Source organism: Zingiber officinale, chromosome 7A (genome assembly GCF_018446385.1).
Source record: "Zingiber officinale cultivar Zhangliang chromosome 7A, Zo_v1.1, whole genome shotgun sequence".
Lineage (NCBI taxonomy): Eukaryota > Viridiplantae > Streptophyta > Magnoliopsida > Zingiberales > Zingiberaceae > Zingiber > Zingiber officinale.
Genome location: NC_055998.1, coordinates 110,023,252 through 110,046,316, shown reverse-complemented (window position 1 = coordinate 110,046,316; position 23,065 = coordinate 110,023,252). Strand labels below are relative to the sequence as shown.

General features: G+C 39.3%; 3 long non-coding RNA genes across 3 annotated transcripts; 2 read left to right on the top strand and 1 right to left on the bottom strand.

Moving 5' to 3' along the window:
• The first annotated feature begins 741 nt into the window (after nt 1-741).
• LOC122000368 lies at nt 742-1,835 on the top strand. Its single transcript, XR_006117107.1, has 3 exons — nt 742-1,307; nt 1,580-1,643; nt 1,799-1,835. It is a non-coding gene; the product is annotated as an uncharacterized LOC122000368 (long non-coding RNA).
• A 6,422-nt stretch (nt 1,836-8,257) lies between these two features.
• LOC122000367 lies at nt 8,258-9,240 on the top strand. The gene is made up of 3 exons (XR_006117106.1): nt 8,258-8,903; nt 9,030-9,100; nt 9,176-9,240. It is a non-coding gene; the product is annotated as an uncharacterized LOC122000367 (long non-coding RNA).
• Nucleotides 9,241-18,916: 9,676 nt separating this feature from the next.
• On the bottom strand, nt 18,917-21,903 carry LOC122001992. The gene is made up of 2 exons (XR_006117551.1): nt 21,357-21,903; nt 18,917-19,195 (listed from the first exon to the last, which is right to left on the bottom strand). It is a non-coding gene; the product is annotated as an uncharacterized LOC122001992 (long non-coding RNA).
• Between the last annotated feature and the right edge of the window lie 1,162 nt (nt 21,904-23,065).

Sequence of the window (23,065 nt, the reverse complement as noted above, 5' to 3'; positions counted from 1 at the left end):
ACGGTCTAACCTAGGTTTTGATGAATGACAAATAGGTTAAGTTAGTTTTGTTGTTATCTGACACTTTGATCGAGTGTGTAGGAGAAGTCCAGACAGGTCGACGGGCTGACCAGATGTCTGGCACGAAGTCCAGCTAGGTCGACGGGCTGACCGGATAGCTGGCGAGAAGTCCAAGCGGGTCGACGGGCTGACCGGACGCTTGGCAAGAAGTCCAGCTAGGTCGACGGGCTGACCGGATAGCTGGCAAGAAGTCCAGACGGGTCGAAGGGCTGACCGGACGTCTGGCAGGTAAGTGAGGTAAGTCACGAGAGGGGAGTGACTGCGAGGACGCGTTCCCGGGAAGGGAACATTAGGCGTCGATCCGGCTTAGATCCATTTCGGATGTCTAAGTCGAGATCGTGACTAGATTTCGGTTTCGGAAAGACGGAATCTAAGTCATACTATTTGTGCTAATTCATACTATTATAAAATGTGCTAACGATCTATTTTGCAGGATATATATTGTAAAATACCGGGAAAAAAAAAATAGGGAATATTAATAAGGGAATTTTCCGGAATTTTTAGAAATTTTTCGGGAATTTTTCGGAGTTCGTACGGACGAGTTAACGGGGATAAAAATGGGGTCCGGAAAAGCCTGTTTAGGCTACCTCGTTTTAAAGAGGAAATGTTTGATTTTTCTCCCTTTTTCTTTATTCTTTTTCTTATTTTCCTCCGCCGTTTTCTTTCATTACCGCGCGCCCGAAGTCCTCACCCCCTTGCCCTAACCGGCGCCGAGCTAACCGCTCGCGATTTAAGCCCCGATCAAGGTTTGTTCTTTTTTCTTCTTCTCCGCTCTGCCGTCCCCAAATCGCCGGTGCCTAGCCTCTGCCCCGACTCCAGCGATGCCACTGCCGGCACCGATTTCCCAGCCTCGGCTGCCTTTCCTCTATGCCCTAGCATCTCTGCCGATGCCACTGTCTCTCTTTCTCCCGACGCCGAGCAGCACCGAGCCCTAGGTGCCAACGCCGTCGACGCCTTTTTCCGACCTCTTCTGTGCCACTCCGAGACTCCTTGTCCGAGTTCTCACCGTGCCCTAGCCCCCGCTCAGCAGATAGCCGGCTGCCAACACTCAAAGCAATTGTCGATTTGTAGCCTCTGCCCTAGCCTCTGTTTCCGACGCTGGTAAGGGTTCTGCCGTGGCCACCACTTGGGATCTGTATGTCGTCGTCGCCCCTTTGCTCTGGTTTACTGCCTCAGTAGCCCTTGCTGGAAACAACACCGGTGACCTAACTCCTCCGTCCTCTAATCCAGTGAGCTACTGGATGAAGGTAAGGATTAGGTTGAAATTTTAGTTGTGCACTAGTAGTTGATTGGGTTGTTGATGCATTTGTAGTGTGATTTCTTTCGATTCGATTGTTGGAAGACAGTGACCTAGTTGGTTCCGGTTATCACAACATCAAGAGTTTGTTGCTGTCTCTGTTTGATTCCGGCCACCACCCCCTGTCAACAGCTTGACACACCTGAGGTAAGATTAGGTTGTAAGATGGGTTGTTGTTTGATTTGTGATTCCCAATTATTGATCTCAACATGATCTGATCAGTAGGAAGGATTCCAGCAGCAAACGATCCTACTTCCAACAGTGATAAAACGGCTGTGAGTTTCAGGTAAGGCATAGGAATTTGATATATGCTATTGATCATGTATGGGTTGAATTGGGTTTATGTGTTGGTCAGGGATTTGCCCTAAACTAGGGTTAGAGAGTTATTTAGCTATTTATGAGAATGTAGCTAAATGAAATATATTTATATTCATGACACAGGATCTTGACGCGAGACGAGTATCTTGGAGTCAGATTTGGATCACTTTATTGGAGGCGGGTACTTTGACTTGTGTCTTTTGATATGCATGATAATATGTTTAACATATAACAGTAATTGTGCTACTTGTTTATTTCGGTTGGTCACTACATGATTAGTACATGTTGTTTGTTTATTTATTCTGCATTGCATATTGTCTACCTGATCACATATGCCTTAGGTAGTGACCTAACCACATGCTCTGTTATATTCTGGATCTAGGGTTTATTTGATACCCTCTTCGATTTGTGTACCTTCTATTTGATACGTCTTCTTGTGGTACACACTTTGTATCTATTTATATGGATCATGCCATGTTATTCATGAGATTGCCATGTTCAAGATCATGCATCATGATTGCATGTGTGATTGTCGGCCTACTTTGGAGCTCATCGCCATTACATGTACGCACATCACCCATGGATTTGTATATCCGGTGTGTGGCGGTTCTTGCTTGGCTCCGCTGGTCGCGACTCAGTGGTAGCCGCAATGGCCCGCCTGTTTGGCTCCGCTGGCATTTAGGGTAGCAGCGCCGGCAGATGGTGGACTTTGTTTGGCTCCGTTGGTCGACTCGTGGTAGCCGGCAGAGATATCCTCCCGTCATCGCAGGGAGATGAGAGCATTGAGCCCCCATTTATGATTTGGGGTCACAGATGAGTACTCCGACAAAGATCCCGCTTACTCGCTATTGCACAGAGCATTGATTTCGTAGTATGGGGTTGATATATGCATTTATTGCATTTTTATTTGCTTGTGATTGCTGCACTTATATGTCTGCATTTGTTTGGATGCATTGATTGACATGCATATAGGATTATGACTCCTTTGGTCCGACGACCTGTTACCTTTATACTTTGATCCGGCCAAGACAGCTTATCTTCGATTTCATTTCACCATTTATCCTCCTCATATTCGTGAGACCGTATTTACGATTAGTGTTGTCTCATATTTGTTTTATTATGCATATCGGTTGTACCGCTGAGTGTTGGACTCACCCGCCTCCATTGTTGATATATTTTCAGGTGTAGCAGTTCCAGTCGCTGGCCCCTCATCTGCACGTAGAGCTAGTTCTCTACTAGGTTGTTATTTGCTTTATTTTGGTTTTTCTTCCATCAGACTATGTTTTAGTTTTGTTTTGGATTTTATTTATGGATATTGTACGGATTGTTACCGTTTGATGGATTTTTGGATGGTTTGGTTTTTATTCTACTATATGCCTGCCTAGACGGCAGAAGAGGTGAGTTCGTTGGATTTGAGCTTTACGAATGTAGTGGAGTAGGGTGGATTTCGAGTCGTAGTCCAATTGTTGTTGTTTACTATTATTAACTGCGTGGTTGTGACAGCCAGAGGCTGGATATCTTTATTAACTGCGTGGTGTTTGTCTTTATTTTTTTGTTATCATTCCAGCCGCCTGTGGCTGATGTATATGTGATATGTAGAAAGTTTCATATTGTCCGCCGTACAGGGGAGATGCTGCCGAAATTTCTTCGGACAGAGACTCCTCTGGGGCGTGACAATTTAGTGGTATCAGAGCAGGTATACGATACTTGCTGTGTGTTTTGGATTTTTACGATCTTTGTTTTCGTATTTTGCATAGTTGGTATAACCTGATACCAATTGATATGGTATCAGAGCGCCAAAGTTTGGCGATATTTGTTGGATTTTCGTGTGTTGGATTTTTGAGATTTATCTGATACCAATTTATTTGGTATCAGAGCGGGTTATGATACCTGCTTTCGGTGTTCTGGTGATTTATCGGATACCTGTTTTTGGGTATTCTGGATTTTTGGATTTAGCCCAAGTTTGCGAGTCAAACTGGGTAGTTGTTTGAGTGACATGAATTTTTCCATTACGATTGAGTTTGGATTTCCGTTTCGGATTTATATGGATTTCCGTTGTTGTTCTCGATCGGAAATTTTGAGGTCAATTTGGGGACTGGACAGCGACGGAACATCTCCAGACGGCATATAGGTATGATGTTTAATTTTATAGTTTATGACAGGTATTAGCATTCTTTATTTAGTACCTGTCTGGTTGCTGTAGCACATATTTTTTGTGATGAGTTAGCCATTAAGCATGGTTGACCTTAATAGAGATCAAGGATTATAGTCTCTGGTGATTTTTCACATCATACCATCAGTAGATTTTAGCTTCTGTTACTATTAGTAGGAGATGGAGGCACATACCAGCCTCTGCTATTGTTAGCTGGGTAGTGGATGATACCTACATATTTATGTTGTTTTAGCCAGTGGAGGTTTTATACTCATATCTTTTGGATATTAGGATACCCGATATGATGAAAAATTGTTCATTAGGGGAGTTACCATGTTTGATCATTATTGAGAATGGTTTGAGGTTGAGGGATATTGTGAGATCAGATATTTTGATGTGTTGATTTCTAATGATTTAAGAGAGTAAATGTTATGTGGTTGTTGATGATCTTTTAGTGGATAACTATTTTGATGATCTTTTATTTGGGTTGTCATTGATGGTGATATAGTGAGTATCATGTATGGTGTTCACAGGTTGATGTTTATAGTTGGTGATCAGATTATAAATTGGAAGCTGGAGAGTTTACGGTTAAATGTGCCTATGAGATTTTAATTAATCTAGTTGGTTGTGGTTAATTAATAGGATGATAAAAATTGATATTTGTTTCATCTGATATTGGACTATGTGGATAAATAATGATTGATGTTTTGAATACTAACTTGCCCTCATGGGGAATAGAGACTTAGTCATATGATATTATGTGGATTGACATTCTCTAGTTTGAGATGATGTATTAGTGTTGAATTGACCCATGAACTGATTTAGTTATTTGATAATGTAGTATACCATTTGATCGTAGTTTGATATACCTTAGTTGCTTGTGGAGGATTAAGGTATTCTTGATTAGTTAGTAGATGAATGATTTAGTTTTGTTGGTTGATCAGTAGAGGATTGTCATACTCTATTCTTAGAGGTTTGAACCTTTAGGTTGTTTGTGCTTAGTTATGTATCTAGAGCACATTTGAGTACATGCTTTGTACTGACGTGGAAAGGACGGATTCAGCCGTATATCATTGTCGACTTGGATAGGTTATAGAGGATCGATGTATCCTATTCCATGAAAACTTTGACCATGGACTGTATATATCTGGTGGGATAACTTAGAGGGTGCATTGGGATATATGACCCCGCTGATGTAAGGAAGTGTAGAGTTAATTGCTTAACACTTATGGGATACACTCGTTACTAGTGTATACTGGGAGAGTACATTTGGATTTGTGATGATAAAATTCTTCCCATTTGATATAGTCTTGGTAGGGTATGACATTGACTTGCAATGTTATACCACGGCTGTGTATATTTTTCTTGTCCGATACTAGTTCCTTTGAACTTAGAGCAGGGTTGTTACTGGATGATTAGGCTGCTCCATTTTGAGTTGCTTTTGATTGATGTATTCATGCTTGATACATATGCATGAATTTTGTTTAGATATACCCGTAACCCATGAGTGTTGGTAGCATAAGGTTGGTCTCTTTGATTGAGCTGGTATGCTGATTTTGCATGTCTATATTGCACGTATATGATGATTGTTATGTGTTGTAGGAATCCTGGGTGGACTGTCCATTTGTAAGTAGTATATGTATCCATGTTCTGATATGGTTTGAAGGTTCCTTGTGAATCATAGATATGTAGTTGGGTGTATGTATCTGGAGGTATTATTGAAGATATCTTGTTGATTAAATCCGAGATGTAGTATATGTACATCGGTGGTGTTTTGTTGGAGGCATTTTGTCGATTTAATCTGAGTTGTGATATGTACATATGTGTTTGGTGTGGTATCTGAGGTATCTTTTGATTATGTTTGATTTTATGAGTGCACCTGGGTTTAGTAGGTTTTATTGGAATTATATGTTGGTTATACTATATGTTATGTGAGTGTTGTTTGAGGTGTATTGTTGATTTTACCTACATTGATTTTGCACACGTGTTCGGTATGTATTGTTGGAGGTATCATACTGAATATACCTGAGTTGTGAGTATGATTGGTGTATAATAATTGGAGGATTTTGTTGATCATACATATGTTGTGTGAGCATGAGTGCTAGGTGTATACATTGGTAGCAGTATGATGATTCTACTTATACTGAATGCAGAATGTGGAGTGACTGCATTATGTCATTTGTTGAATTAACCCATCAACTAATTTTCCTATCAGTGGATGACCCACTAGGATGCTGATAGAGTTGATGATGAATTTGATTAGTTACTAGGTTGTTATATCCTAGGATAACCACAGCGAATTGTGGTAGAGAGATCTTGTACAGTCTCTAGCTGGATAGTTAGGTGCCTTGGGGTACTTAGGTATTGTTTTGTGGTGGAGCGTTGCTCCCACATATCACGGATTGCTGGTAGCGGAGCATTGCTCCTATATTTATTGCAGATACATATTTCAGATTATTTGTGGTGGAGTGTTGCTCCCACATATTGAGGATTTCTTGTGGTAGAGCGTTGCTCCCACATATGTAGTATTTCCTGTGATGGAGCGTTGCTCTCACCCTGGAGGATCTATTCTTTGGTGATTTATGTTATTGATGATCAGATTTTTCGATTTATTATTGGAGATCTTATGAATAGGAATGTCTGTGATACAGACATTATGTGTATTGGTTTTTGCCATATAGGCTTACAGTGCCTTAGATGTTTTCAGGGACTCGATAATCCTGGTATGTCGAGGATGTTTGGATAGGTGTCCATTATCTTTGTGGACGATGTTGTGGTTTATTACGGATCCGAGGTGAGTCACGTACACTATCTTTGCATAGATCTAGAGATGATTCGACGAGAACATCTATATGTGATTATCAGTAGTGCTGGTTTGGATTGTCTTTTGTTATGATGTTTGGAACACACGGTCACCAGTAGGAGTATACCGTGGTTCCACAGGAGATAGAGGTTGTTACCGTTGGGAGCAGCCGAAGTCAGTGTAGGAGATCCGCAGTCTTTTGTGACTCGCAGGATATTACAGACCTTTCGTCGAGGGTTTCTTCCGCATAGCTATGCTACTTTCACGCGTGACCATGAAAGGCGTGAAGTTTACTCGGACTGAGGATTGCAAGACCAGCTTTTAGGAGCTGAAGCGGAGACTAGTGTCGGCTTCGATTTTTGGTTTTTACCTTCTGGAGAGGACGGATATGTCCTCTACACCAACGCATCTATTCAGGATTTGAGCGCTGTTCTGATGCAGCACGATATGTTAGTCTCTTATGATTCTCGTCGGTTGAAGGAGCATGAGAAGGTCTACCCTGTACATGATCTGTAAATGGCCGCTGTTATTTTTGCCCTGAAGATTTGGCGGCAGTACCTGTATGATATTACATTGAGATTCTCACTGACCATCGGAATCTCAAATATCTGTTCACTCAGAAGGAACTTAATCTTCGACCGAGGAGATAGATGGAGTTCTTGAAGGATTATGATTGTACCATTAGCTATCACCTGGGAAAAGCTAATGTGGTTACCGATGCACTTAGCTAGAGGTCTAGAGGGACTTTAGCTTGCCACCGAGTTGTGGTCACAGATTTGATTCAGGATTTCTCTGAGTTAGACATTGAGGAGCAGGGACAGACAGAGCAGGGTATTCTTGTTACCATAGTTGCTCAGTCGTTAATCAGGACGAGAATCCGAGAGGCCCAGTTGTTGGGACCTCATAGAGCTCAACGTGAGGCAAAGTGGTCCATACTATCGGACAGAAGATGTTAGAGGCATATGACTGCTAGAAGAGTTACGCTGACCCGAGTGGGAGACTCTTAGAGTTCTCCATTTGTGACCAGGTATTTTTGCGAGTTTCACCCAAGAAAGGGGTGAAGAGATTGACCTCAGAGGTAAGCTAGCTCTGTGATACATTGGACCTTTCTAGATCTTAGAAAGGATTGGAGCAGTAGCTCACTAGTTGGTAGTATCGCCGTCCTTGATTGGCGTGCACGATGTATTCCACGTATCCATGCTGATGAGATACGTGCCCGACCCGACGCATGTGCTGACAGATATTCCAGTTCCAGTTCAGCCTGACATTACTTATGAGGAGGTTCCGGTACGGATTCTCGACCGGAAAGAGCGTCAGTTGCGGAACAAGACTATCCGGCTGGTTAAAGTCGGATGGCAGCATCATTCGGATGAGGAAGTTACTTGGGAGCTCGAGGATACGATCCGAGCTCGATACCCCATCTTTTCACTTGTGGTATGTGATTTAATTTACCGTTCAGCATTTATTATTGTTACTTGTTATTAGTACTTGCTGATGGTAGATACTGAAATTTGGGGACCAAATTTTTATTAGTGGGGGAGAATGTAAAATACCGGGAAAAAAAATAGGGAATATTAATAAGGGAATTTTCCGAATTTTTAGAAATTTTTCGGAGCTCGTACGGACGAGTTAACGGGGATAAAAATGGGGTCCGGAAAAGCCTGTTTAGGCTACCTCGTTTTAAAGAGGAAATGTTTGATTTTTCTCCCTTTTTCTTTATTCTTTTTCTTATTTTCCTCCGCCGTTTTCTTTCATTGCCGCGCGCCCGAAGTCCTCACCCCCTTGCCCTAACCGGCGCCGAGCTAACCGCTCGCGATTTAAGCCCCGATCAAGGTTTGTTCCTTTTTCTTCTTCTCCGCTCTGTCGTCCCCAAATCGCCGGTGCCTTTCCTCTATGCCCTAGCATCTCTGCCGATGCCACTGTCTCTCTTTCTCTCGACGCCGAGCAGCACCGAGCCCTAGGTGCCAACGCCGTCGACGCCTTTTTCCGACCTCTTCTGTGCCACTCCGAGACTCCTTGTCCGAGTTCTCACCGTGCCCTAGCCCCCGCTCAGCAGATAGCCGGCTGCCAACACTCAAAGCAATTGTCGATTTGTAGCCTCTGCCCTAGCCTCTGTTTCCGACGCTGGTAAGGGTTCTGCCGTGGCCACCACTTGGGATCTGTATGTCGTCGTCGCCCCTTTGCTCTGGTTTACTGCCTCAGTAGCCCTTGCTGGAAACAACACCGGTGACCTAACTCCTCCGTCCTCTAATCCAGTGAGCTACTGGATGAAGGTAAGGATTAGGTTGAAATTTTAGTTGTGCACTAGTAGTTGATTGGGTTGTTGATGCATTTGTAGTGTGATTTCTTTCGATTCGATTGTTGGAAGACAGTGACCTAGTTGGTTCCGGTTATCACAGCATCAAGAGTTTGTTGCTGTCTCTGTTTGATTCCGGCCACCACCCCCTGTCAACAGCTTGACACACCTGAGGTAAGATTAGGTTGTAAGATGGGTTGTTGTTTGATTTGTGATTCCCAATTATTGATCTCAACATGATCTGATCAGTAGGAAGGATTCCAGCAGCAAACGATCCTACTTCCAACAGTGATAAAACGGCTGTGAGTTTCAGGTAAGGCATAGGAATTTGATATATGCTATTGATCATGTATGGGTTGAATTGGGTTTATGTGTTGGTCAGGGATTTGCCCTAAACTAGGGTTAGAGAGTTATTTAGCTATTTATGAGAATGTAGCTAAATGAAATATATTTATATTCATGACACAGGATCTTGACACGAGACGAGTATCTTGGAGTCAGATTTGGATCACTTTATTGGAGGCGGGTACTTTGACTTGTGTCTTTTGATATGCATGATAATATGTTTAACATATAACAGTAATTGTGTTACTTGTTTATTTCGGTTGGTCACTACATGATTAGTACATGTTGTTTGTTTATTTATTCTGCATTGCATATTGTCTACCTGATCACATATGCCTTAGGTAGTGACCTAACCACATGCTCTGTTATATTCTGGATCTAGGGTTTATTTGATACCCTCTTCGATTTGTGTACCTTCTATTTGATACGTCTTCTTGTGGTACACACTTTGTATCTATTTATATGGATCATGCCATGTTATTCATGAGATTGCCATGTTCAGTATCATGCATCATGATTGCATGCTGTTGTGCGATTGTCGGCTCTACTTTGGTTGAGCTCATCGCCAGATTACATGTACTGCACACATCACCCATGGATTTGTATATCCGGCTGGTGTGTGGCGGTTCACTGCTTTGGCTCCGTTGGTCAGCGACTCAGTGGTAGCCGGCCCGCCTGTTTGGCTGGCATTTAGGGTAGCAGCTGGTAGCCGGCAGATGGTGGACTTTGTTTGGCTCCGTTGGTCGGACTCATGGGTAGCGAGATATCCCCGTCATCGTGTACCGGAGATGAGAGCATTGAGCTCCCCATTTATGATTTGGGGTCACAGGATGGGAGTACTCCGACAACATCCCGTTTACTCTGTCATTGCACAGGAGCATTGATTTCAGAGTATGGGGTTGACATATGCATTTATTGCATTTTTATTTGCTTGTGATTGCTGCACTTATATGCTGCATTTGTTTGGATGCATTGATTGACATGCATACAGGATTATGACTCACTCGGTCTGACGACCTATTACCTTTATACTTTGATCCGGTCAGTACAGTTATCTTCTGATTTCATTTTAGTTGCATTTATCCTCCTCATATTCAGGAGACTGTACGCATGATTAGTGTTGTCTGTTATTTGTTTTATTATGCATATCAGTTGTACCTGCTGAGTGTTGGACTCACCCCGCCTCCATTGTTGATATATTTTCAGGTTGAGGCTGTCCGGAGCAGTTCCAGTCGCTGGCCCCCCATCTGCACGTAGAGCTAGTTCTCTACTAGGTTGTTATTTGCTTTATTTTGGTTTTTCTTCCATCAGACTATGTTTTAGTTTTGTTTTGGATTTTATTTATGGATATTGTACGGATTGTTACCGTTTGATGGATTTTTGGATGGTTTGGTTTTTATTCTACTATATGCCTGCCTAGACAGCAGAAGAGGTGAGTTCGTTGGATTTGAGCTTTACGAATGTAGTGGAGTAGGGTGGATTTCGAGTCGTAGTCCAATTGTTGTTGTTTACTATTATTAACTGCGTGGTTGTGACAGCCAGAGGCTGGATATCTTTATTAACTGCGTGGTGTTTGTCTTTATTTTTTTTTGTTATCATTCCAGCCGCCTGTGGCTGATGTATATGTGATATGTAGAAAGTTTCATATTGTCCGCCGTACAGGGGAGATGCTGCCGAAATTTCTTCGGACAGAGACTCCTCTGGGGCGTGACATATATTACCTCGGACTAACTTTGTTTTGCAGGAAAAGGGAGCTTTCTGGAACAAAGTGGTCCGGGCGCCCGGAGGTCCTGGCGCCCGGAAGGGATCCGGGCGCCCGGAAAGCAAATTATATCCAGGCCAAGTCGTCGCCACGTGGAGCATCTCGGTTTGAGCAGCTACGTCACATTCCAGGCGCCCGGAAGGAATCCAGGCGCCCGGAGCAACATATAAAAGAAGCCCCAGGCAGGAGCTTCAGAATCATCTGTTTCACATCTGAGAACTCTGAGATTACTCGCTCTGCTGCTCTGCGCTCCAACGACGCTCACAAAGCTCCGACGACTCGATCCCGCTCTTTTAAATTCCTTGTCTGTCGGTACAGCTTTGTTTTTTCTTTTCATTAGCATCTTTTTGTACTTAAATTGTAATTATCCGAATTGCTAGTGAATTGTCCAACGAAAGTACTCAAGGAGTACGGGCCTTCGAGTAGGAGTCGTCACAGGCTCAGAACGAAGTAAAAACACCCTGTGTCTACTTTACTTTTCCGCTGCGCTTATACTCGATATTTTCGAATCGATATTCCCCCCCCCCCCCCCTCTATCGAATCTAACGGTCCTACATCAACTCTAGCTACCACTCTCTCGAGTGGCCAAGGATGCGGCATGCATGCAATGATATGATGCAAACAATGCAACAGTTATCATATATATTTATAAGCAGAAACAGGTATGCTACATGAAGCCAGCATGCTCAATATCGTACATAAATAAGCAACAGTTAAAGTATACAAATATGATATTTAGTATCTGCTATGAATCATGGACACCAAGAAGAGACTGTATGGATATAGAAACGAATTTCTCAAAGATTGCGTGGAAGTATCAAGCGCAGGAAAGTAAGAGTGGAGTAAAGGTAAACAATCCTTATCCAAAATAATTCATGCACTAAGGTCAAAGTACTATAAGAAAACGAGCAATAAGTACCCGCCTTTATATGTAGATCGTGTCAACCGTCTTCAATCAACGTCCTGCAAATCACGTGATGTACAATTTAACTAATTTCATAAACGACACTAGCTAAACCGAAATCCAACTTAAACCACCATAAATTCCAATTTTCTAAAACCTATTTTCGAAATCCCAGCAACACAAAAGAGACTTTCCATCTTAAGAATCAACTCAGCATTTCTAGAACAGGCCCAAAATTTCCAGCAATGCAAGGAAAACAAATCCATCACCCAATCAAATTCAAATCAGCATACCCAAATCTATTACGAAATTTCCGCAACACAAGGAAAATGTCACAACTTATCCAATCAAAAGTTATCTAGAAATTTCGGAATCCATACACATCTCCATTTTCTATTTCTACTTCTGACAACAATCAGCCCACAACAAGATTAAAGAGAACACAAAAGAAAGCTTCATCAATCAAACTTACTCCACAGAGAAACCTTAATTAGCCAAAGAAATGGCTCATCAACGATTTAAACCCACACATTCCCAAATCCATTCAAAGTCACCGAGAAATAAAACAACACCACATGGATTTCACACAAGATCCGTAGTTATCCAAAGAAGCCAAACAACATCAAATTCGTTCAAAAGCCCCAAATCTATGCAAGAATACTTCATTCATGCCCAAAGCCAAAACTCTTCTAATCAAAACCGATCAGCCAACAAGAATCCAATCCTTTCCGATGAAGCAAAACCAAGCAATAACATAGAACAAATCTCCCAGAAACCAATCAAAACTTCAAACCAAATAGGGATTCGGAAGCTATCAAAGAACCCATTCAACACCAACTTCAACCCTTGACCCCCAAACCCTTCGTGAAAAGCCAGAGAAACCTCCAGGCGTTTGCAAGAACATCACGGAAAGGTAAATCTCAACTCGTTCACCCCAATCAAACAATAACCAAGCTCATCGACTCCCCTAAGCACCTAATCCTTACCTCGCTGAACTTATACCATCATAATGGGAAGTACTTGCTCACCAGTTAGGGCACGGCATGAAGAGAAGAGGATCGGCGGCAGTGGTTCAAGGTGCTCGTGCGAGTGAGAAGGATCGCTGATGTGCTGTCCGCGTGAGGAGGAAAAACCGGCGGCTGGGGCTCATCGAGACCGGCGTTGATGCGGCGTCTTTGGTGCTGGCGGAAGGAGGAAAGGCTGGCGGCGTCTGGGGGTGCCCGTGCAAGGGAGAACGAAGGAGGCAGGAGTTCGACAGAGGAAGAGGTTCGGTGGCGCGAGGAGAGGGCGCGGGACAAAGGTGGAATCGGGAGAGGGAGTTCGGGCGGCGGTGCTTGCTAGGGCACGAGGATGATTAAAATAAATAGTTTTAAACTTAGGTCTGTTTAATTAAGGCCTAAGTTCTTTTCTCAATCAACTCCTAATTAAAATAGGTATTCTAAACAGGCTTTCTTATAGCCCATTAATTGATCCCCTTAAGACGTGTCATATGAGGTCCGATTAAATCCCAGAAAATTTCTAAAATTTTCTAAAAATCCAATAAGATTTTTTTCTCAATAATCCTATTATTTAGTACTTATTTAGGTACCGTATTTTACATAAAAAATGAAAGACATAAGAATAATTTCTAATAAAAAATGATATATAATTTTTTTTCTTTTAAAAAAGAACCCCCTTGCCTGATTAGTGTTTGCACCAATTCAGAGTGGTACCTACTCTGATACTACTTGTAGGACTATAAATATGTTAGAGGGGGTGAATAGCATTTATCAAAAATTGAGAGTTAAAACAAATTATGCAGCAGAATAAAAAAAGGGAAACTAGAAGGAAGAAGACAAGTATGCGCTAATACAAGTAATTTTTTTTAATTAGTTCGGAGCCTTCGACGACTCCTACTCCAAGGCCCGCACTCGTTGAGTGATTTCGTTGGGAAATCCATTAATAGTTTGAAAAGATGCAATAATGCAGTACAAGAACTATATATGAAAGATTACCGACAACAAAGAAAACTAAGTAAAGCTTGATGTCCGGTTGTCGGTGGAGCGTTACAGCGTCGTCAGAGCCTTTTTGAAGGAGCACTTAGGAAGGAAAGTCGTAGAAGATGATGTCCTGAAGTTACTAGTTGAAGGCCCTTGTATAGGCCCATTCCGGGTACCTGGAACCCCTCCGGGTGCTTGGACCATACTGACGTGGCGACCTCTTATCGAAACTTCATCCGGAAAGTTTTATCAACCTCCAAGTGCCCAGACCTCCTCTAAGGGCGTGAACCATTGACGTGGGCTCTGCCAGTCAATGAGCTCTAACTCAGCTTCAAGATAAATTTTCTGGTCCGAGCGCTCGGACCAGCTCTCGGTGCTCGGACTCCCTTTTTTCAGCCACCTTTTTCCTGCAAAAAGGTTTAGTCCAAGCAAATAAAAAATATATTTATCCTACAAGACAAGGTTAGTACAATTATGATAAGAGTAGTAGTAATTAGATTCTGTCTCTCTAAGACCATGATCTAGTCAAGGTCTCAACTTAAGTTTCCCAAATGAACCTAAGTTGGATCGATGTCTATAGTTCCATCAATCAGAACGTGTCCTCACTAGATCTCTCCTCCAGTTGCTTACCTCCACTTACCAACTACAGTCGCTTGACTTAATTTTGACCCACCAGGTCTTCCTACCAGTTGTTAAGTCCCGCGGACCCAACTGGACTTTGGCCGGTTGTTAGGTCCAACAGATACTCAACCTGACTTCCCGCCAGATATAGGGTCCCACAGACCTATCTGAACTTCACACCAGCTATTGGGTTTCGTGGACCTAGCTGGATTTCAGCGTAGTGTTAGGTCTTTCAGACCAGTCAACTCCTGTACACTTAGTACAAAGGTTAGACAAACAACACACATCAAAACCTGATTATCAATGCAACCTGTACCAACACAAGTGACTGTACTGCTCCAGGCTGTTGGTGCAATTTTCACTAATAATCTAACTCATGTTTTGATGAATGACAAAGGGATTAAAGTTAGAGTATTTTGTGATCTAATTGCTTTAGCAAGTGTGAAGGAGTTGACGGGTCCGAAGGACTTGATACCAGGCTAAAATCTAGTTAAGTCCACAGGACCTAATAGTTGGTGGGAAGTCTAGATAGGTCTGTAGGGTCCAATATATGGCAGGAAGTCTAGTTGGGTGCACGAGATCTGACAACCGACTGAAATCTAGTTGGATCCGCAGGACCTGACAATTGGCGGGAAGACCTGGTGGATCAAAGGTAAGTCAAACAACTACAAGTGGTATCACAGCAGGTACCGCTATGAATTGATGTAACCACCAATCAGACAATGAGTGATTTTTAAAATCTCTTTTAATATTTTTTTCCCAATTTTTAAGATTTTCGATATAGTTTAAATTGGTGCAATTACCTCTTTGCACAAGTTTTTTTTCGTTGCAAAATACTCTGAATTGGTGCAACACCAATCAAGTTTTATTACTTTTACTATCTCCTACACTACTAATCTAAGACCTAGTCTTGAGATTTTTTTTTATTCTTCTTTGTTTGTCGGTTCCTTAAATGGCCCAAAATGAAGGTTACAACATCGTTCGTCCCCCCGCTCTTCAATGGGGATTACTTCCTATATTGGAAGAAGCGGATGAAAGTGTACCTGAAGACTGACATCAACTACTACAAGTTTTATTCTTGCATGCTACTCTGAAAAGGCTCTGACGACACCAAAAGGCTGCTTCGAAGTTCGAAGAATGAGCGATTTCAATTTCCTTTCTATTTGTCGGTAATAACTAATTTCAGTTCTTCAATATTTGTAACTATTATTCGAACTGATAGTAATTGCCCAATGAAATTGATCGACAATCGCGGCTCTTGGAGTAGGAGTTGTCACAGGCTCCGAACCAAGTAAAACCATCTGTGTTAGCATTATTTTCTGTTTTCTTTATTTCACTGCGTAATTCATTTTAATTCATGATTTTTGAAAAAAGCTCACCCCCTCTAGCATATTTACAATCCTACACAGGAAATTGGAGAATGCAGACTATCGGAGCAACTTTCAGGTGACCGGGAGATGACGTTATCAACAATTCGAGCAAGTCAGGTCAAGATGATATTTGACCCCTATCCAAGCAACCAGAGGATGTCCAATCAATTAGAATTTGATAACATTATCTCACAAATAAACATTGTAGCCACGTCAACACTGATATAAATGACTGAGAAGTCTCCCAGCGATTGGATGAGTGCTATAAATGGAGTTTCAAGACAAACCTTGAAATATAACCCATCTACACAGAATTCAATCTTATTCTTAAGTTCTAAGTGCTCTCTCGCTTTCTGTGCTGTGACACGCTACGAGTGCTTCGTTTCTAATTGGAAACACGTAGAGTACATTTTTATTTCTGTTGTATTACCTCATTTTATTATTGTGCTTAATTTTTAAATTTTTTTCTGTAAGATTTCTACACCTAAGAGAAATTTAGAAATAAAAATAGTATTATTATTATTGCTATGTGTGTCTATTTCTGATTTAATTGATCAACTACTTGCATGCTTAAACTATTAGTTTAATTTATTACATGCTTATATTGCCTTATCTTACTTGATTGAATCAGTCTAAGTAATTTTTATTTTTACTTATTCTACTTGATTCAATTGTTTTACTATTTGCTCATTTTAAAATTCATAACGCTACTCCCCCCTCTCTTTAGCATCAAATTCGATCCTACATTATCTTCTATAATCTATTTAGACCTCTCCTCTTATGCTAACTTTCTATTGGACTTCCGACAAACTGTGACCCTCATTGGACTTAAAACTGTCATGTATCTGGTGAACTTTGATCTACTTGATTGTTCGTTAAACTATTTACATCTAAGTTAATCTTGGTTAACCTGAGGCGAGGTTGATTGCACCAATAATCTCTTTTTCTAATAATCACTTATACTATTTGAATCTCACTCTAGTCAATAAATATATTAACAAATATTAAAACCCAACTAGAATTAACTCAAACTTAATCAACCCGTGCTTCGTCCATTTTTACCAGAGTCGATTGCTTACTTTAGTTATGCTCATTTTTAATGCTTCCGCTTATTCTAAGTTATTACTTCTTTTGTGATTACTTTATCGTTATCATTAATTACGTACTGTTATCATAAGGCTCTGATTATGAATGCCATTAAAGTTTAACTTTCTTCCGGTTTTGAAGTTTGTCTGAAGAAATTTGTTTCAATTTTAAAATTATATTTTTCATTAGAAACAATACGTGAAAAGAGGGAAATAGTTAAATTTCTGAAAAACAGAAAATAGTTGAGGTTAAAAAGAATAATTTTTAAGCAACAATTATTTTTAAAGGGATATTAGAATTCTTTATTTTTTCAGCATTTTTAAATATTTTTAAAATTTCTTTGAACATATTTTCAAAATTATTTTAAAATTATTGATGAGCTTAATTCCAAAATTATTTTTAACTTAGTTTTCAAAATTATTTTCAACTTGTTTTTAAATTATTTTAAAAATTGATTTCAATTTTTTTTTCAGAACTTGCTTTTCAAACTTAATTTTTAAAAATTTATCTTCAATTTGATTTCAAAATTTAATTACAAAAGTGGTTTTTAAAACTTCGATTTTAAAATGGTTTTCAAAAGTTGGATTTGAAAATGATTCTCAAAACTTGGCTTCAAAAATATACTTTTAAAAATTGATTTTAAAATCAATTTAAAAACTTAGTTTTTAAATTATCTCCAAAACTCTATTTGAAAAACTTAATTTTAAAATTAATTGCAAAACTTTGTTTGAAAATTTTGTTTTAGAGTGATGATTTTCAAAAAGAGTAATGGTAAAAAATTTAAGAAAAAAAAGTTAAGATAGATGTATAAATTAATGGTCCATCATTTTTACTTTTATATGCCCATTGCTTTGTGCATCTACTCTTACATTTTTTATGAGTTTTTCTTTTTACATATCATTTTTCTTTCAAAAAAAATATTCTAAAATGTTTTAAAAATTAGTCAAATATATATATAGACTAATTTTAAATTGGTTGATATGAATATAAAACGTCTATTAATGCAGGAAACACGATCAAATCTAAGATTTTGATATATGAAAAGAATTTAAACTTATATATTATATGATAAATTGGAAGTATTGAAAGTTTTGATAAGTCAAGTCGATCAAATACCAAGCAACGAAATCAGATGGACCGAATACCAAGCGCATAAAAAGTCCTAGTGACCAATATCAGACACGTAAAAAAGTCCAATCCTAGTAGATCAAGGTAAATTTATATTTATCTACCAAATTATAAAAATTTCTTCACCTCTAATTTCTTTTTTAAAAAAAAACAGAAAATCTCAGCACAATCATAACTTCTTGTTGTAGGGTAACCTAAAAATTTGTTTGATCGGCCTCGAATTTGAGTTCTACTCGCTGATCATACCAGCAGAGTATTATGCATAATCAAAAGGCCTGCTCGGTTATAGCCAGAGCAAATTGAAAAAATAAAATAAAATAATAAACTAAGTAATATCGAATTTAGGAGCTCGGTTTTACGGAAATTTTCCATCAACCTCTAGGATAAATAAAAAAGCGCTCGCGATGAACGGTGCAAAAGTCCAACATCTCATTGTTGTACATCCCATTAGGAGAAAAGTTCTCTATAAATACATCATAACTAAGGATCGAATCGTGGATGTCTGAATAACAACTTAACACCCTTCCGCTACACCAGTCCTGGGAGCAGCTAAAGCCGGTTGAAAAAGATAGATTCACTATCTTAATGACCCTCATGGTGCCGGCCCCATAGATATCGAGAGAGATAAATTGACGTATGGCAGGATAAATCTAAATTGTCAGTTTCTAAAAATCGATCCTTAACTGTTATACCCTCACCGTCTATGCTATATCTTGGGATAGCCAGACGGTTGAAGAGTCTAGATTTGATGACTTTTTTTGTCCAGCTAATTTGCATACCGAAAGATCTTCGTTCTCATTCGGAAGTTGAGATAGATGGCATTCTCATATTTCTAGATAAGATAAACAAGAACTGCTGTAAAGCAGACTATGAAGCTACCAGCTACTGCATCCCATGATAATTCATGTGATTCATTTGCACTCAGTGTCTCCGCTAATTTGTCTCTAGGCACTCGGATATACCAAGTTTTGACCCCAAGATTTCATATGACAATATCCCATGTCTCAACCATCGCACCGCCTTGAAGGGACCATCCCATGGCAATCCATGATGTTTGAAACAATATGTATCAAACTGCAATTAAAGTGTATGAAACGAGATAGATAAAATGAACTACTTCCAATGCACATTAGCACTTCGTCTGCTCGAATAATACTAGTTAATAAACTCATTCCTCAAGTAGTCTTTAAGCACAGATTGTACTACTGAATGATAAGTAGTCATTTTTTAACTTTTTCTTTTAATAATCATGTGTAGGAAATAATATTTTTCCAACGCTAAACATAGGTTAAAAAAAGAAAACCAAATTTACCATAATAATTACTAACACATAAAGAAAGCATCATCAAAGTGTGTTCAAACTTACCAATATTAACTGCATTGTCGACAAAAAAATATTACTTAGATTATTTACACTTTTTCCTATGTAATTTTTTTTAAACATGGCATACCAATATTTATTAATGTTTTAACAACACTTAGACATGCTAGTAATTTCAATTGTCAATAAAAATGTGTAACATGAAGAAACTAAGAAATATAAACAACACTTTTGAACTATTGTATACATTGAGAATACCACATTGGCTACACATGTTGATATTACCGAAGATACTAGGAAACAATTTGACTAAATAACTTGCTAGATGAGCACATAGTGGGAAAATCCAATGTTTTTTTAATGTAATGTAATGAATAATGTTATATAACTTGGTGTAAAAGTTAACTCTTATTTTAAAAGTAAAGATGCATTAATTCATTTGATGCAATTTTTCAATTGTGGATAATTAGCTAGATTATGAGATTATATCATTTGAACTTGGCAGACATGTCAACAGAGGTAGCATTGCTTAGGCACTGCACAAAGAGCAAAGCTACAAGTAGTAGGTTTGAAAGAGATGGTAGGCTAGAAAATCAGTGTCCAAGCTAGTGAGATTATGACTTTCCAGAATTTTACTCAAACTTCATTCATATGTCCATTTGACCAGAAATAATATGGTGTTGTTCACTTGATCCAATCTGATTTCATATCTCAAATTGACCTGAAATGGTTTCTATTATAGCTACTATTTCCATGGCTAATTCTCTACCCGACTCTTCAGTCTTTACTGATATCTAGACTCGAGTTGCACCAAACTGATGCTTTGGTTGGTCCATTTTTTTCTCATATATTTGACAAAGTTTCATGGCTTTCATAGTCCTTGTGTTATATAAAGGAGAAAAATCTCAGTGAGAGTCTAATCTATGTTGATGGTGTTATAATAAAGATCTCTTTATCTATTTGTTTGTGAATACAAACACAATTGCCAAAGCACGTAGAGAATTATTAATTTCTCTCCCATTTAATATCCAAGTTTCTACTTGATTTTGGGGCCTTGCTACCTTCTTCTCATCTTGTATACCTTTTTAGTTTCTCTCTCTATATGCTTAGGAGGTTTCCTGACTTTTGGAAATGGATATCATCAATCTTGTTATTATGCATTACGATATAAATCAAACGTTGATAAATATGTACTATACGGTGTACAAATACTGATCTATCGATCGATCGATACTTATTTTTCCATTTCCCCCAAGATATATAAACTTCCATACATGCATATGATATGTATAATTGGGTAGTAACTAGATATTCCTAATTATTAGCATCAATCAGGCCTTCAAGTGCACACTCCACAAACTAGAAATCCTATAAGTAACATACCATGCCTTTGCTCTAATATCGACCAACGCGTGCTAGTGGGCAGAGATCTATGCATTAATTAAGATGATCTTGACTATAAATTGATTAAATTTGAAGAAATTGCATGCAGCAAAGACATTCAAGGTCTTCTTATGCAAATCTGGCAAGAACAAGATCTTCCTCATACCTTGTTGCTAGCTAGAACTCTGAACTACATGGATCTTTCCTGGAATCCAAACATAATAAAAAAAAAAAAATTGAATATCCACAGTACCTCGTATATATAACCTAACTGTTGGTACATATCAAGAATAGTTAGGGTAGAATGTCTTCTCCTGCTATAAGTTAACAAATTCAAATAATTTGGAAGAAATTTAAGCAGATACTCTCTATTTAAATAGGTTGGATCTAATTAACCGCATGCGATTGCTAATAAAGTGGACATAAAATTGAATTATAAGCTCACAAAACAACTAGAAATTAAAGAGAGAACATGCACTGACAGCCTAATAATAGATGCATATGCATAGAAAGATAGAGAGATATGTATACCAACGACTAAAAAGCCATGTCCGTGACAGATACGATCTGAGAAATAATAACAAAGCTCAATCTTGATCACACAAAATTAAGAAAACTACAATCAACATTCATGAGATCCTGAAGAAGTGAAAGAAAACATGCATGCAGATCCAAGGATATAAATTAAGAAGCGAAGTCTGAAAATATGATATGATCGGACCAACAGGCTTGATTCCCCTTTTATGGAGAGAAAGTCAAGAAACAGATTGATGTTTTCCTCGACTTCAAGTTGAGGAGTACTGGCCGCCATCATCATGGTCATGCATCATGGCCTTATCTCTTGCTCCTGCTGCAGCGGCTTTCGCCTTTTCATGGCCTCCATTTCCAGGAAATGATGATGAAGGTAGAGTAGTCATGATGATGAGCGGAGAAGATGGAACCATGATTAGTCCCTTAAGTGATGATATGAGAGAGAGATAAATGGAGGGCAGGGTTGGGCGGAGATGAGTACTTTATTATATGAGGTGGATGGAGACTGAGAATTTACTGATCTATGTTATCTATATTATAGCTTGGTCCGTGCCCTCATGATCACATGGAAGACCATGATGAAGGCCACAGGGTAGGGCGTAATAAATAATTCATATTTTGGTAGTGGATGTTGCCAAAACTTTGAGGAGCTAAAGGTACAATATCTTTTTATTTCTGCATATTGATGTGAGACGTTTGTTTCTGTCGTTGTCACAGATAAGTATGCGAATGAGAATTTCAAAAAGACCCGAACTACTGCTAATTCTAGACGGGAAAATAAAAGGGTATAATTTAATTTTAACTCTAATCATTTTTATAAGTTTCCTCGCGAGAGGAAGAAAGAAGCTAAAGAGAAGAAAAAAAAAATAGAAGTAAAATATTTATATTTTCTTAAACATTATATAATTTGTAAATATATATTTTTGGCCATCGTTTTTTATCAAGGAAGATGACTGTAACAAAATTTGATGCTTCCGGACCTTTCTTGTAACGCCCGAAAATTCTCGAAACTGCATTATAAATATTCTACGATTTTTCTGGAATTTTTAGATATTTTTTCGGAATTTTCCGAGTAGCGGAAGCAGCAAAAATAAATAGAACCGCAAAATAGCGGAAGCAGCAAAAATAAATAGAACCGCAAAATAGCTTAGGCGGAAATCGAATCCAAGACCTATGGTTTAGGGATAATGTTAGTAACCGGTTGAACCCAACAGGGTCGTGCTGAAAGGAAAGGGAACCAATAAAATTTATATTGGAGTTGGGCGAATTAAGTCTTTAATATAAATAGGAAAATTAATCAAGTGAGGAGGTTATTTTTTCACCGTGACCTATCCTCTTCCAAAACCTCACCGCCGCCCACACCTCTTCCTCCTCCTCTCTCGGCGCCCAAGCCCCAAGGACTCTCGGATCATCTTCCGACGACGACTCCAACACGAAAAAGGTTCTTCTCCGCGAGAGGAACGCGAAGACGTGAGCGGATCGTCAAGAAGATCATCTCCACCGGAACTCTAGCGATTAGAATCGTAAGAAATTACGAATAGGAGGTAAGAAACCCCTCACCTGCAGTATAATAGCTACCGTGTGATTCCTGTGCATTAGTTTAGTTATATGCGTATGTTTTCGACACATAGGGTGTATTTAACCCTCCTCGTAGGTTTAGGGATTTAGTGAGTACCTTTAGATGGGTCGGACATGTCTTTTCTCCTTCA